This window comes from Mugil cephalus, chromosome 18 (genome assembly GCF_022458985.1).
Source record: "Mugil cephalus isolate CIBA_MC_2020 chromosome 18, CIBA_Mcephalus_1.1, whole genome shotgun sequence".
Lineage (NCBI taxonomy): Eukaryota > Metazoa > Chordata > Actinopteri > Mugiliformes > Mugilidae > Mugil > Mugil cephalus.
In genome coordinates this window covers 15,439,164-15,452,238 of record NC_061787.1, presented here as the reverse complement: position 1 = coordinate 15,452,238, position 13,075 = coordinate 15,439,164, and the positions used below count along the sequence as shown (strand labels likewise).

The 13,075-nt window shown below is 44.3% G+C and overlaps 1 protein-coding gene across 3 annotated transcripts in view; it reads left to right on the top strand.

Annotated features, from left to right (window-relative positions):
* Positions 1–13,075, top strand: part of zfhx4 (zinc finger homeobox 4) — a 152,533-nt gene that overhangs the window by 60,490 nt on the left and 78,968 nt on the right. The window contains exon 1 of one of the 3 annotated variants that reach the window (XM_047568334.1): positions 10,165–10,386. The exons of 1 other annotated variant lie outside the window; for it this stretch is intronic. The gene's annotated coding sequence lies outside the window, so the exon portion shown is untranslated. Of the gene's footprint in view, positions 1–10,164; positions 10,467–13,075 lie in introns of those variants that run through there. One more of the 3 variants, XM_047568336.1, reaches the window with a different exon arrangement.

Sequence of the window (13,075 nt, the reverse complement as noted above, 5' to 3'; positions counted from 1 at the left end):
GTGTTTGTAGCCAAGCCAGCGTCAGTGCAGCGTGATACTGTTGCACAAATATCATGTAGGCAACAGTGACTGTGAGTTTGACCGCATTGTTTTAAAAGATTCTAGCTTAAATATTTCACAGCACATATCAGCACATCCAGTCTTGGTTATTTAAAGTTATTCTGTCTGACTGCTACAGAAGCATCAAGCTGTGTCTTGATATTTCTCAGACACACGTACAATATTCAGTGCTAACAAATTGTGATGAAGTAATCCATGTTACACACTTTAAAAGTGTTTTTAAACCAGATTACATGAAGATTATGTGGCATGGACAAAATATATTAGGATTTTTAATTTTAATTTCCTGAGTCTTTATTTCATTCTCATATAGAAGTATGAAAATGCACTTTTGCTTTGTTTTTACAGTTATTTTAAGAGCGGTTGTGTTAAGGTGCTGCTTCATTGCATTCCTTCGGACTACCTGCGGGTAGACAAGCAGGCAGAGCTAGCACATGCTAACCTAACCTAACCTAACGGCTGCAGCTCTCCCACGTCCCAAGGAATTGCAAATAAGAAACACGCCACTTCAGACATTTTGCATGCCACCTTAAAAATCAGGTCCGTCGAGATTACACGGCGTGAAATAAAACACAAAAACCACAACATGGTGCTGATAGCATGCGACACGACTTGGCGTACCGCTCGTAAGCCGTTACATGGTTGCCATATGCTGTTGGTCGGTCACATTCAGAGGAGCTCAGCGCTACTAGCGAGTGTCTCTAAGAAAACCATGGTAACATGTATTAATTATTTAGAAATGAAAGAAACAAGAAACATTCTTTTTTCCCCAAACTGCACAACTTTGTGTCTTGGGATCAAACTCTGAGCTCTGTCGGCTGTAATTGTTAATCAGGCACAGACAAAAATAAGTAGCAAAACTTGAGGGTGGGGCAAAGAAAAGCTAAACTTTTAATAATTATAATAATCAGCGCATTGAATAACCAACAAAAAAAAAAAAAAAAAAACAAAAAAAAAAAACAGGTGTGTGTGTATATATCTGTGTAGGAGGAGGATGGAGGTGGCGGTGTGAGCATGCTCTCTCTGCTATTTGCTCGACTGGTAATCAGCCAAACACGCTACAAGTCTCCTGCTATGATTTGCCCCCCAGTGTGTCTCCAGTCTGAACGCCTGTGAGTAAGTCAGTGTTCCTCTATGCAGACGTGCATGTTTTTATATAGTCTGCGCCGTATATGTGTCTGCTTTTGTCGCTGTGTTTGCATGGGACTGTGCCTGAGCTTACTTTATGTCCATATGTCTCTGTGTGTGAATATATATTTTGTTTCCTGTGCCTTCCCCCTGCTGAGAGATATATATACGCTGACTGAGGTTTACAGGTTGTGTGTGCGCATGTGTGTGTGTCTTTGTGTGTGTGTGTGTGTGTGTGCAGCCTTACATGCTCACAGATGTGTGTATTTGCCGGATGGGAATACAACTCCTAGGACATTTAATCTAGGGGGAATTTCACGCTAGTTACTGCTTGTCATCAAACGTTTCTAGCGTAAAATACTGCAGCAATCTTTTATTGGCGGATGTTCGGGACGAATTCACTGTCGGACCCCTGAGTGCCCCCGCTGCCCTCCAGATAGACTGAACGTGTGTGTGTGTGTGTGTGAGTGAGTGTGTGTGAGAGCGGCGGGAAGAAAGAGGAAGACTCCAATAACAGACAGAAGTTTGTTGTCTCCATTTTTGATGCTTTTCAGTGGAGACAAATGAATCTGAAGCTGCAGTGTTTAAGTGTTTGTGACGGATTTTAAGTTCCAACTTTGTAATGCAGCGATACGGAGACGTGGGATTTCTTTTTTGCACGCACACACACACACACACTGATCTGATGCCAAACTGTGGGGAAGCCCGATACAGTATATCTCCAGTCGTATGTGTTCACTTAGTAAGCCACAGCTGCTAGCACCATTACTATGATTTCCTGAATGTCTTTCTGTCTATCTATCCGCCCCCCCTCAACACACACTCACTTCTAAGGGCTCTATCCAAATGGGGTTTAGCAGGACACATATTTTACACCCGCCTGAGTCACTCTGATGTCCAGGTGCTTCACTGTAAAATGTGACCCAGGTTGTCTTTTAATGCATATCACAGCCTGAAAAAAAAAAAAAAAAACTATTCTCCACCCCTTCTAAAAAACAAAGGAAGGAACTCCTTAACTTTAAAAGCATGAACAAAGGAAGGAGTAATAGCTTTTTGTGTGTCTCTATATTAAAAGCTTTCGATGTTTGAGCTGGCGGGGAAAAAACAAAGGACACATTTGTTTAATAGAATAATCCTTCCTGTATTTAAGACGACTCCAAAGCTTTCAAATTTGAGCCTTAATGTTTCGACAAGCTGTTCAATCAGTTGTTTTTTGAGGACATTGCAAATGGCAGGCTGTCTCTGAAATATGTTTGCTTGTTTTACCTGACCCACTTTCCCCTTCTGTCTGTGTGCGTGTGTGTGCGCGCGTGCGTGCGCGCGCTCGCTGTGTCCCTCTTTGCTCAGACGGTTGTAAATGTAATCTTAGACACATGTTACTTCTGCTGATGTTTTTCAGATTGATGTCAGTTGCGATTAGCATATCTTCTGCCAAGACACAGGAGTGCTCTTTAGAGTCTGGCCTCGTGCGCGCACATGTATCCGAACCGTTGGGTAAACATAGCTCAGCTGCCATTTTGAATGATTGCACAATGATTATTTGATGCAGTGATTTATTTTGAACGCAGTCTGTAAGTAAACTGAAGCAAGAAAAAAAAAAAAAAAAAAGATGAGAAATCTGACTGACAAGCTCCAAAACAAAATTCTACCTCAAGACAGTCTCCTGACACTCCTTTCCCAGCAACGTATTATTGCACGCTGGCCCCAGAAACACATTTAACACACCCCGGCCTCCAACTTTAATGTCACCCTGTCTGTTTCTTAAAATGCCGCCTGCAGAATTCAGGCATGTAAATGCAGCTGTGACCAACACACTCCGCGCCGAAACTGTTTCATTTACATTCATCTTGTGCTTGGGAATGGAGAATTCCTGCTCCAGTGTAAGACAGCGGGGAAACTGTGCGAAACGAATTTCTCGCCATCTCTGGAGAGAGAACGATATAGGGATTCAGAACACACCCTTCAGACAATAGGAGAGGTGGGGGTCTTATTTTCCTCTCCTCTCTCCTCTCTCTCTTTCCCCTGCTTCTCTCCACACCTCCCTGACCCTGCTTCCCCTCAACCTGCCCAGCAGAGTGAGAGAATAAGTGTAGTGCCAACAGGGGGTGGGGGGACTGGAGAGAGACGGGGAGAAAGTCAGATAAAAGTAGTTAAAAGAAGGAGAAACAGAAGGGGTGAGGGGGAGAAGGAGGAGGAGTGGGGGGGCAAGCTAGGGAACAACAGGAGAGTGACTGACCAAATATTCAGCAACAAAACGAGAGAGGAAGACGGATGCAGAGAGGGAAAGAGGGAGAGGGGGAGAAAGAGATGAGAATATATATGCGGTGGCCAGTGTTGTGAGACAAGGCAGGTTGCTGTCACTTTAAAAATGACTGTAATAAAAGTGACCGTCGGAAGATGGATCTGGTGATTTTGGCTTGCTAATCAGTCATCTGTGAAGAGGACCACAGCCCAGATTCAGCGGCCGCCTGACACCTTTTGATTGATGCCTGTGCCCGATAAAAAAAAAAAAGAAAAAAAAAGAAAAAGAAAAAAGGTCCATTAACTGTCCTCCTATTAAACTGGGTGAAATGGCAAAAAATGCTCCTCTCTCCCACTCCGCGCTCCTGATCTCTCTTTCATTCGCTTTTTATATGTTCTCCCTTTTTTCTTATCAGTTGTTTCTTCACTCTTTAAGCCAGTCTGTTCCTCCTCGCGCATTCATTATCGTGGGAGTGTGAGAGGGTGGATGGATGCTAATCAGCGAGGCCTGCTTGCGTGCGTGGTATGTGTACTTGTTCGCCGGACGTCACATACTGTATTTGATTACGGTCCTCCCGCTCAAAATCAATACGTCGATACGTGGCCTAAAAACACACCAGTCAAGGCTTCAGCCACTACCTGCATCACCAACTCTGCTGGTTAGGTATGCAAATGAGCCTGCATAATCGGTGATGTCAGAAAGTGTACGGCTTCAGTCCCCCTTTTTTTTTTTTCTTCTTTTTTTCTCTCCCCCTCGTGACAAGCGTCAGAAAAAAATAATGACCCCACAGCTGAATCTCATATCTCCTCATCTTTCCTTCTCTCTCTTAGACACACACACACACAAACACACACACACACACACACAAACACAAAGATTGCCTGCAATAATAATAACCCCACAGACGACAGCTTCAGCCCCCTCCTTCCCATCCCCACATCCCCACCTCACCCCCCGCCCCACCACCACATACAATCAAACAAAGCCTCTCTCTTACCTTGCGCATGACCAATCCTTCCATCTCTCCCTCCTTTTTTTTCTCTCTCTCTCTCTACCATTCTATCTATGCATGCTCTTCCCTTTTCTGCAAACCCAACCACACCTAGCAGCAACACCTTGCACTCTCCCGACCATCCCACAGCCTACAGCGGAGCACTCACACCCCCAATAAATACAGCCCTGGTCTGCCGTTTTCCCATCTATCCCTTTTTCTCTGCCCCAGTCTCTTTCCCCCTCTCTCTCCCTCTCTCTCTCTCCCTTTCTCTCTCCCTCTGTCTTTCCCTCTCCCCTCGCTCCTGGCTGGTGCTGGTGAAATATCAGGGCAAACGGATTCCAGCTTTTTTCTCTGGCTCAGAGGGGTTGTTCTGTGCGATTTGGCCCTGGGGTGCATTTCGGCGCTTCTGATGTGAGAGAGGGGGCGAGGGAGAGAGAGGGAGAGGGAGAGAGAGGGAGAAAGGGAGAGACAGAGAAGTGAGAGGGAGAAGGAGAGAAAGAAAAAAAAAAGGAAGTGTGTGTATGGGAGAGAAGGAGACACATCCAGGGTTTATCCTTTCTTTCTTTCTGAAGGGGCAGTCAGCGGTTTTAAAATGACACACTTTTTTTTTTTTTTCTTTTTCCTTTAACAGCGTTGAACCAGCAACTGGAGTTGTGTGCATGCTCTTCCTGGCTCACAGAGGCCTTGAGGTGATCTCCATACGTAATCAGGACAATCCACCTCCATGACAGGTGCGCGGCCATCTTGGAATCTCTCCGAGCCGGCGGACTTGAGCGTCCGCGAGCTGGTGTATAAATGGAACCGACGATCGGCCGCATTTTACAGCTTTAAATAAACTGACGTTTTATTTACGCGTTTATTTTGGCATATGCTCATCAAAAGATGAGTACATGGCATTTTGCTAATTTTACATTTGCCCCGAGCTGCTGCAGGTCACCTACACAAATATGCTTCAAAATTTCCCTGCATTTTTCTGTTAAATCTCCAGAATTAAGGATTGTTAAACGGCATATTCATCAGAGCAAATTGGACGGAATATTTTAGGATTCTTAGAATTATTTTCTCAACATTTATCCGCTTTGACAATGAAGCGAATGCATGATTGGTATTTTAGGCTTCAGGCCGGTGAGGTCTTGGAAATATTTCTTCAGAGCACATAATTTTGCAGAAGAATTCATTTTGAAATTTCCAATGCTGATTGTGTTTTACCTTCTCCTCCGTGCGTCCGTCCACGTGTGCAGTTTACACGAGTGTGTGTGTGTGTGTATACATTTCATAATCTAACATCTCACCGTGGGTTGTTCTAAAAGGATTTGTCATTCTCAGTTCAGCTGGGCTGATTGTGAATTAAATGTATTTTTAGGCACCTTTTTTTTTTCTTTTTTTTTTTTTTCCCGTCCCTTTGAGAACCCAGTTAGAATTGAGGTCAGGACACACAAACAGACATAGACGTGCGCGTACGCACACACGCACGCACGTACGAATGCACACAACATCTCGGAGAAAGACACACAGCTTTCAGAACAAATCACTGTTGAACTACCCTGTGTGGAATGATTCTGACATTTTGTTTGGGAGAAATAGCATTTAATTGAAGGGAGGGGCGATATGGATGGCAGTTATGCAACCAAGGGAAAATGTCTACATTTCAACCCAAATTGAAAACATAACAGAGTTTATGTTTGTGTGTCCCTGTGTGTGTGTGTGTGAGTGTGCGTGTGTTGAGGGGTTGCTTGAACCATTTCAGTGTTTTCCACAGTTTGCCTTCTTGTTTGATTGTGAATTAGTTTTGGGTATTGGGGTGTAATACAGACACAAACAGCATTGACTCTGCATTATAATGCAAAGTATAATCTCTCTGTTGGTCTCTATCCGTCGCGTGTTGCCGTGTCGGTTGTGGCAAATTTGCAGGTGTGAAATGCCCGTGCCTGGTGAGGAAGTGCAGATTCTCCACGTTGCTGCATGTCCACTGTTAAATTTTTAAGAATTTCATTTTGTGCAAATTGTTCTTTTTATAAAATCTTAATGAGGCCCTAATGATGGAACATTAACTTATGTATATTTTATATCTGGTAGCAAGGGAAATTATATATTTATTCTCATTAAATTAAGTTTTACATGCTTTTAAAACAATTACTGGCTCTGAAATTATTGTTGCTGGGATAATAAATTACAAACCTCTACACTGAAACGCCGCCTGTTTTGCCCCAGTAAGGTCAGAGGTCAGAGTCGCTTCCAGGACGGGCGGACTGGAACTGGGAGGCCCTCGGTGCTTTGCTCACTGACACTTCGGTGCTTGCAGAAATGGCTGCTTGAGCTCAGGTCATCGGGTTTAATGACGGTCACTCGGAAAGGAGGCTGAAGAGCCCTCATAAGGACTCTTCTAATACAGCGATGAAGCCAACAAGCATCGTTCGGGGTCACTGCACACCTCCAAAAATGACGCCTCTCTCTTCCCTCCTTCTCTCTCTCCCTCTCTCTCTGTTTTACTCTTTATTCTGTCTTTCCCCTCAAGCGTTGCCAATTTGTCTGGGCCGCATCCCTTAATCCGTGAGCATTTACGCAGTGGTCATTGTGCCTCCGGTTGACTTGCTTGGCTTGTTAGATGATGGCGTCCAGGCAGGGGACTGACTGACTGTACAAGCTCACAGCTGACAACAGCGTTCGGTGGTAACTCTCTGCTTTGTAACCTGCTGCAGCACAAATGCCGAGCAGTGGAACAAATATCCAAGTCTGTGATTTTTTTTTTTTTTTTTTTTTTTTAAACAGTGCATTTATTAATTAAAACAATTAATTATAGCAACAGTTAAGTGATTTGAAATGATATTTTAGGTGACATAAAATCTAAAATATAGATCAAAATAACTGTTGGTAGCCCCTGAATTTAGCAGCAATAGTGTCACAAATATAGGCCTGATGCCATCGCATATTGATAATCAAATAGAAGAATATTAGTAAAATTTCTTTTTGGGGAAACGGTCCAGCAATGGGTCACTCCTGATGTGTGTAGCCAGGGTGTCGAGATGTCAATCTGTTGCCATACAACTGACTTCTCGGTACTGACCGGGTTATTTGCCGTGTTGGGATGGCCCACTGAGTGTCAGAGGAAAGGCGAGGAGGAGGAGGAGGAGTGTGGTGGATGGGGTGGGGGGGTGAGGCATGGGTGGATGGATGATGGGGAGGGAAGGTGGAGGGGTGTCAGTCCCCTGGAGAGGGAGAGTGGGGGCTCCTGGAGGTCTAAAAGGACCTCTCGGACCACTAAATTGACATGTTCAAGCTCCTGGGTTGTCATGAAGAAAGCACTTTAATAAGCCATGTGACAACATACAATATAGCAGTCTAAGGCCATTAAATAGTAGGCCCTCTGTTACATTTTTAAAACTACACTATTATTTCTGTATTATTTTTATTATTATTATTATTGATTAATATTCTCCATTAATTTAAAATAAAATATCATACATTTGATCAGTGTTGCATATTTAATTCATTTTCCGTGTATTCCTCTAGCAATCTTAATACTTAAATATAAAGAAATTATTTTAATTGCTATTTAGAGGTATTTCAAATTAATTCGATCAGTTTCGCGAATCCTATCAATTAGTTCCTTTTTTTTTTTTTTTTGAATGGAGTTATTGTTCCCATACGGCAGCTTTACGGGCCTATAAGTGATTATCAATAGAATCTGGCGTTCAACGGGGCTAGACGCGTGTTGTGTATTGTGGCATCAAGATAAGGTCGCATTTTTGTTTTTCTTTTTTTTCTCTTTTTTTTTTTTAATCCCCGTGTCCGTATATGGAGGACACTCACTGGACGCGTGTCTATTAAACAGGGTTCAACAATGAAAAAGATCGGAGGAGCAAAGGGCCAAGTGGGAGGAGGGCAGCAGGGTGAGGTGAGACTGAATGGAAACAGCAGTCGTGTTGGTAGTGTGTGAGAAGGGGTGCGCACGAGGGACGGGGAGGGCGTGCGTCCGCGTGTGTGTGTGTGTGTGTGTGTGTGTGTGTGTGTGTGTGTGTGTGTGTGTGTGTGTGTGTGTAGTGCGGGTTTCCTCTTGGAGAGCGACCCGAAATCCGCGGACATTTGCCAAGTCACCCTTTTCCGTCTCTCTTGTGTCTGGCTTCTCCTATCCGCCTCAACACTTGTTCTTCTCCGCGAGCTGTATCGCGGCGGACCTTACCTCGCCTGCATCGGTGTAAAGACTTTACAGTCAGGGGCCATCGATTGCTCTTATCAAATAAACAGAGTGGTACCGGCAGACCCTTCACCCCTTCCTCCTCCCGCTGTCTCCTAATCTCAGGACCCCCCTCTCCCCACCTCCTCCTTTTGCTCGAGAGCCCCAGCAGCTGTGGTCCCATGTAAATTTTACATGATTGGCACCTCCTTATTTTACCCCTCCGCCTGTCCTAATTCCCCTGTTTCTTGCCTTCCCCCGACGCCCCCCATATCATGTTGCATATTAATGCACAGTTTATGCAATAGTTCATCTGACAGTGCGCACCGGCTGTCATGTCCATGCCTTTCGCCGGGAATTTGCATACGTGATTATAGTGCCCGAAGTGCTTGATTGTTGCAGGGTTAGGTTATGTGATGTTGTAATGTGATATTCGGTGTGCGGGCGTGTGGGTGGATCGGGGCGGGGTGCCGGGCACGGTTCCCCTTGACCCTTGAAATGCAACGTAATCCCGCTTGGCCCCGTTTGATTAGGGCATTTTTTTCTAATTGTTGTCATCAGGACTCGCACTATCATTGCGCATCTGGAAGCACTTTGACATCTAAGGCAGTGGGTCCTCAAAAGTAGGGGCCGTGCAAAGGGGTCCCCCCGCCCCCGGGCCAAATGAAGAAATATTTAATTTCACTGTGATTTCATTAAAGTAGAATTATTCCAATTAGCGAACATATGTCTGAACAAAGACTTCACTTGTATCACCAGTAGCGCCACACGTACGGCGGGTTTACAATACGATTTTAAATCAATAACAACAACGAACCCCCATATTGGGTATCCCAAGGACTAAAACTAATTAAATTAGGACCCCTGGCATAAGGTGTGTCCGTTTGGGGGTCCTTGACATGAAAATATTGGAGAAGCCCTGATCTAAGTGACTGAAGCAAAGGGCTGCTTTGACAGTCTTTGTTTTTAGCCCAGGCGCTACAAGCTCTGCTTTTTTTCTCTTCTCTGCTTTTTTCTTCCTCCCTCTCTCTCCCCCTCTCTCCCCTGTCTCTCTCTCTCCCTTCCTCCCTCTCTCTCCCTCTCTCTCTCTCTCTCTTTAAAAGGGAGCGGAAGAGTGGGCTGATACCGGTCTCATGTTGCGTATGGATTTTCGTTTATATAATCGATTGAAATGACCCAATACATTGATTTTGGGTTCAGTGTTTTACAAACAAGCGTTTATGGGTCTCGATTTTATGTTAGGGATGATTCCAGTGTGACACTGATGCGCAAAGAAGTCGGATTGTTGATTTTTAAATAAATGATCTAAATACAAACATATAAAAATCTACTGTTTCATGTATAAAAGAATATAAAAACAGGCTGGGGAGGGGGGAAATCAAAGAAGAAGGGAAGGGGAAATAGAGAAAAAAGACAATATTGTGCTGCCTCTCTCCTTAATCAAATAAAGTGGTGTAAAAAAAAAACAACACACGCACACACACACACACACACACACACAAAAGGCATTTCCTTCCCTCTGAATTTCTCCTTGAATTATATGCCATCACTAGTGTGTGTGATTGCGGAATATTAAATTAAAGTGGGATAAGTCCGCACCGAGGCGGGCTGCGTCCAATCCGCAACTCATTTCCCCTGTTGTAGCACCGCATCACTGCGCTCCTCTCTTTTCAATGACAATGTGCCAAATCTGGGCATTTTGAAAACACTTTCCATATGCTATTATCGGATCGCTACTGAGCAAGAGAAAGACAGAAAAGAAGGAAAACGGAATGCTTTATACCAAAGGTACCAAGAATCTACATTTTTATGTGTCTTCTCTCTCACTGGCTTATTGTACTTTGTGCTTTTGTGGGAATTTAAAAGAGGTAAGAGAAGGCAAATTTGAAGTTTTTTTTTATAACGATTGCATTTTTATGGTGCGTTGCTGGATGGCTTTGGGTCTGAGTGTGAAAATGTCGAGAGACTTTATGTTGGAGCGTCCGTGTGCAAAAACTTCATTTGTTTCACAGTTGTTGTTTTTCACCGTTTTGCTCATTTATTGCTCAAGAGTCAGTTGTTTTGCCCACTTCTCTGATGAGCATCTGCTCGGTAAACGAGGTTAAGTTAGAATTTTTACTGAGCACTATCGTCGATTAAATCATTTCATTTTTTTTTTTTTTTAAATATTTATTTGCAAATTAACAGATTTTGCAACTTCCGCAACTTAAATTATAGACAGGTGACATCTTCCGAGTGGCTTCACATTTAGAGGATTTTTTTTTGCTCAATGTGCTTGGAATTGTGTTTTACTCACTGCACAGATTTTAAAAGAAAGATTTAGAAGTTGCTTTTTTAATTTTGCTTGATTATTCTGGAGGCGGTGGCAAAATCCGAGACTGGTGTCACGCGTTGAAAGAGTTACACTTAACTTCTTATTGTCTGTTTTATTGACCTTTATAAAGCTTGTTTGTGCATGCGTTTGCTGGACGAGAGTTGGCCAGTGGGTCACTGTGGCAGGTTGCGGGTCAGAGCTGTGGGCTTTTCTTTTTTCTTTTTCTTTCTCTCTCTCTCTCTCCCTCTCTCTTTTTTTTGGCGTGCTTTTGTGTGTGTCCTGATGAGGCAGAGGGGTCAACCCTGCAACCCCATGAGGGCGCCGACGCATAGGACAAACAAGGTAGATGGCACATACAGAAAAGGAAAAGAAGGAAGAGCTGACCAGGTGTTCGCAGGAGACATCAGGGACAGGTTACAAAGATGAGAAGATAATTATTTTAAAATTATAACATCAAGTGACACGCCAATCCAGGTCCCCACTGTGACTTCAGAGAACGTATTGATGGGCCAACAATAGTCCCATCCCTGTGCATCTCCCAGTGTGTCAAGCCAATATGGTAATATCTCCGGACGATTCAAAGTTATTGATCCACTGAAGTGACAGTAGATCACTACGAGTGTCCACTGCTACCTTTATCAATGCGTGCACTAGAAAATGAAACAAATTCAATTCATTTAATGTTTGATAATTACACTATAATTAAAGGAACTCAATTCCAGCCGTCCTGGTCTATATTTCTGCTGATGCCACTAAGACATTTATTTTCTTTACGCACAAATACTCGCACGCACACACATACCCACATAAGCGCGCGCTCGCACGCAGGCGCCAGATCGGAGTTTACAGATAAAAATCTATAATTAATTGAGGATGCTGCTGATATGGAAATGGGGCGAAATATTAGTTAACGCGGCGTATTGTCAAGCGGTCCTCCGGAGAAAGAGCATCGTCTGCAGGGAGAGAGGGAGGGTGGAGACCGGGGGGATTTACAAAACGCAGGAGGTTGAGATAAGCGGCAGCCTATATCTGTTCTCTAAAATCCTCTTTGTACTTTCTCGTTCTCTCATCGGAAACAAATAAAATAAACACAACTCCGCCGAAAACGCCAACAGCGCGCACAAATTTAATCACTATAGAAAGTGGAAAATAAGTACATCCTGTCACAGAAATGCAGACGCTCTTAGAAAAAAAAAATGAGAAAAAAACACATCACGCTGGTTTATGTCTACAAAAGTCCTCCGCTTGAGTGTATAAAGTCGCAAATGACAAATAGGTCCACTCCATACAGCTCTGAGAAGATCGACGCACGGCCCCTGTGGACTTTTTTTTGCGCGTCCGCTGCAGCAGCGGGCAGACTCGACTCTCCAAGCCGTCTGTGAGCGGCGCCTCGTAGGGTTGACAGGCTAGAAAACCCCCCTGGAGGACAGGCAGGCAGCTGCAGCAGTAGCGGCAGCAGCAGGAGCCTTGGATCCGGGTGAAAAGTGACGCCTCTGTTCATCACCTCGACCCACCCACCCCCTTTGTCAGAGACCTCTCTAAACCCAGAATAAACAGCCTCGGGTCGGGTCGGGCTCGAATCTCTTGGCTTCTTAAGGATCCAGTTGGTATGGGTGCAGTCCAGTCAATGTGGCTGCAAAGTAGACCTAGTACTTCACTTGCCAGCAGCAGCCTTATCATCACATCCCAAGCCCCGGCTCATGCAGTTCAATTCACCCCCAGCTTCGATTTTTTCCATGAAAGCGAACAAGATCTCTTGATTTTCTCCCCGATTGAGGCTGTGTAAAGTCTTCCTCTTCTCCCAAAAGCGTCTATTAAGAACGCGATGGGGAAACACAGTAAACGGTTTGCATTGAAATGATATAAGGCCAAAAGACCGGTGCACTTTGTGAGGACGCTAAACGTAAACGGCAGTGAATTGAGCCTTGAATAGAGAGGGGGATTTTTGTGTGACCCTGTATTGGATTTTGCAGTTTGGTTCTATTGAGCCCACGCGGGGCCTCGGCGGTCCCGAAAGGGCACAGATGACTTTCCAACATGTGGTGGATTACATGTGACGCGTTGTGGCTTTGATTTTTAAGCTTGGGCGTTCGTGTGTTCCATATATGCAACAACTCGGACGCAACCTCTCCGTGCTCAGAAAACAACGAGCGTAGAATTAAA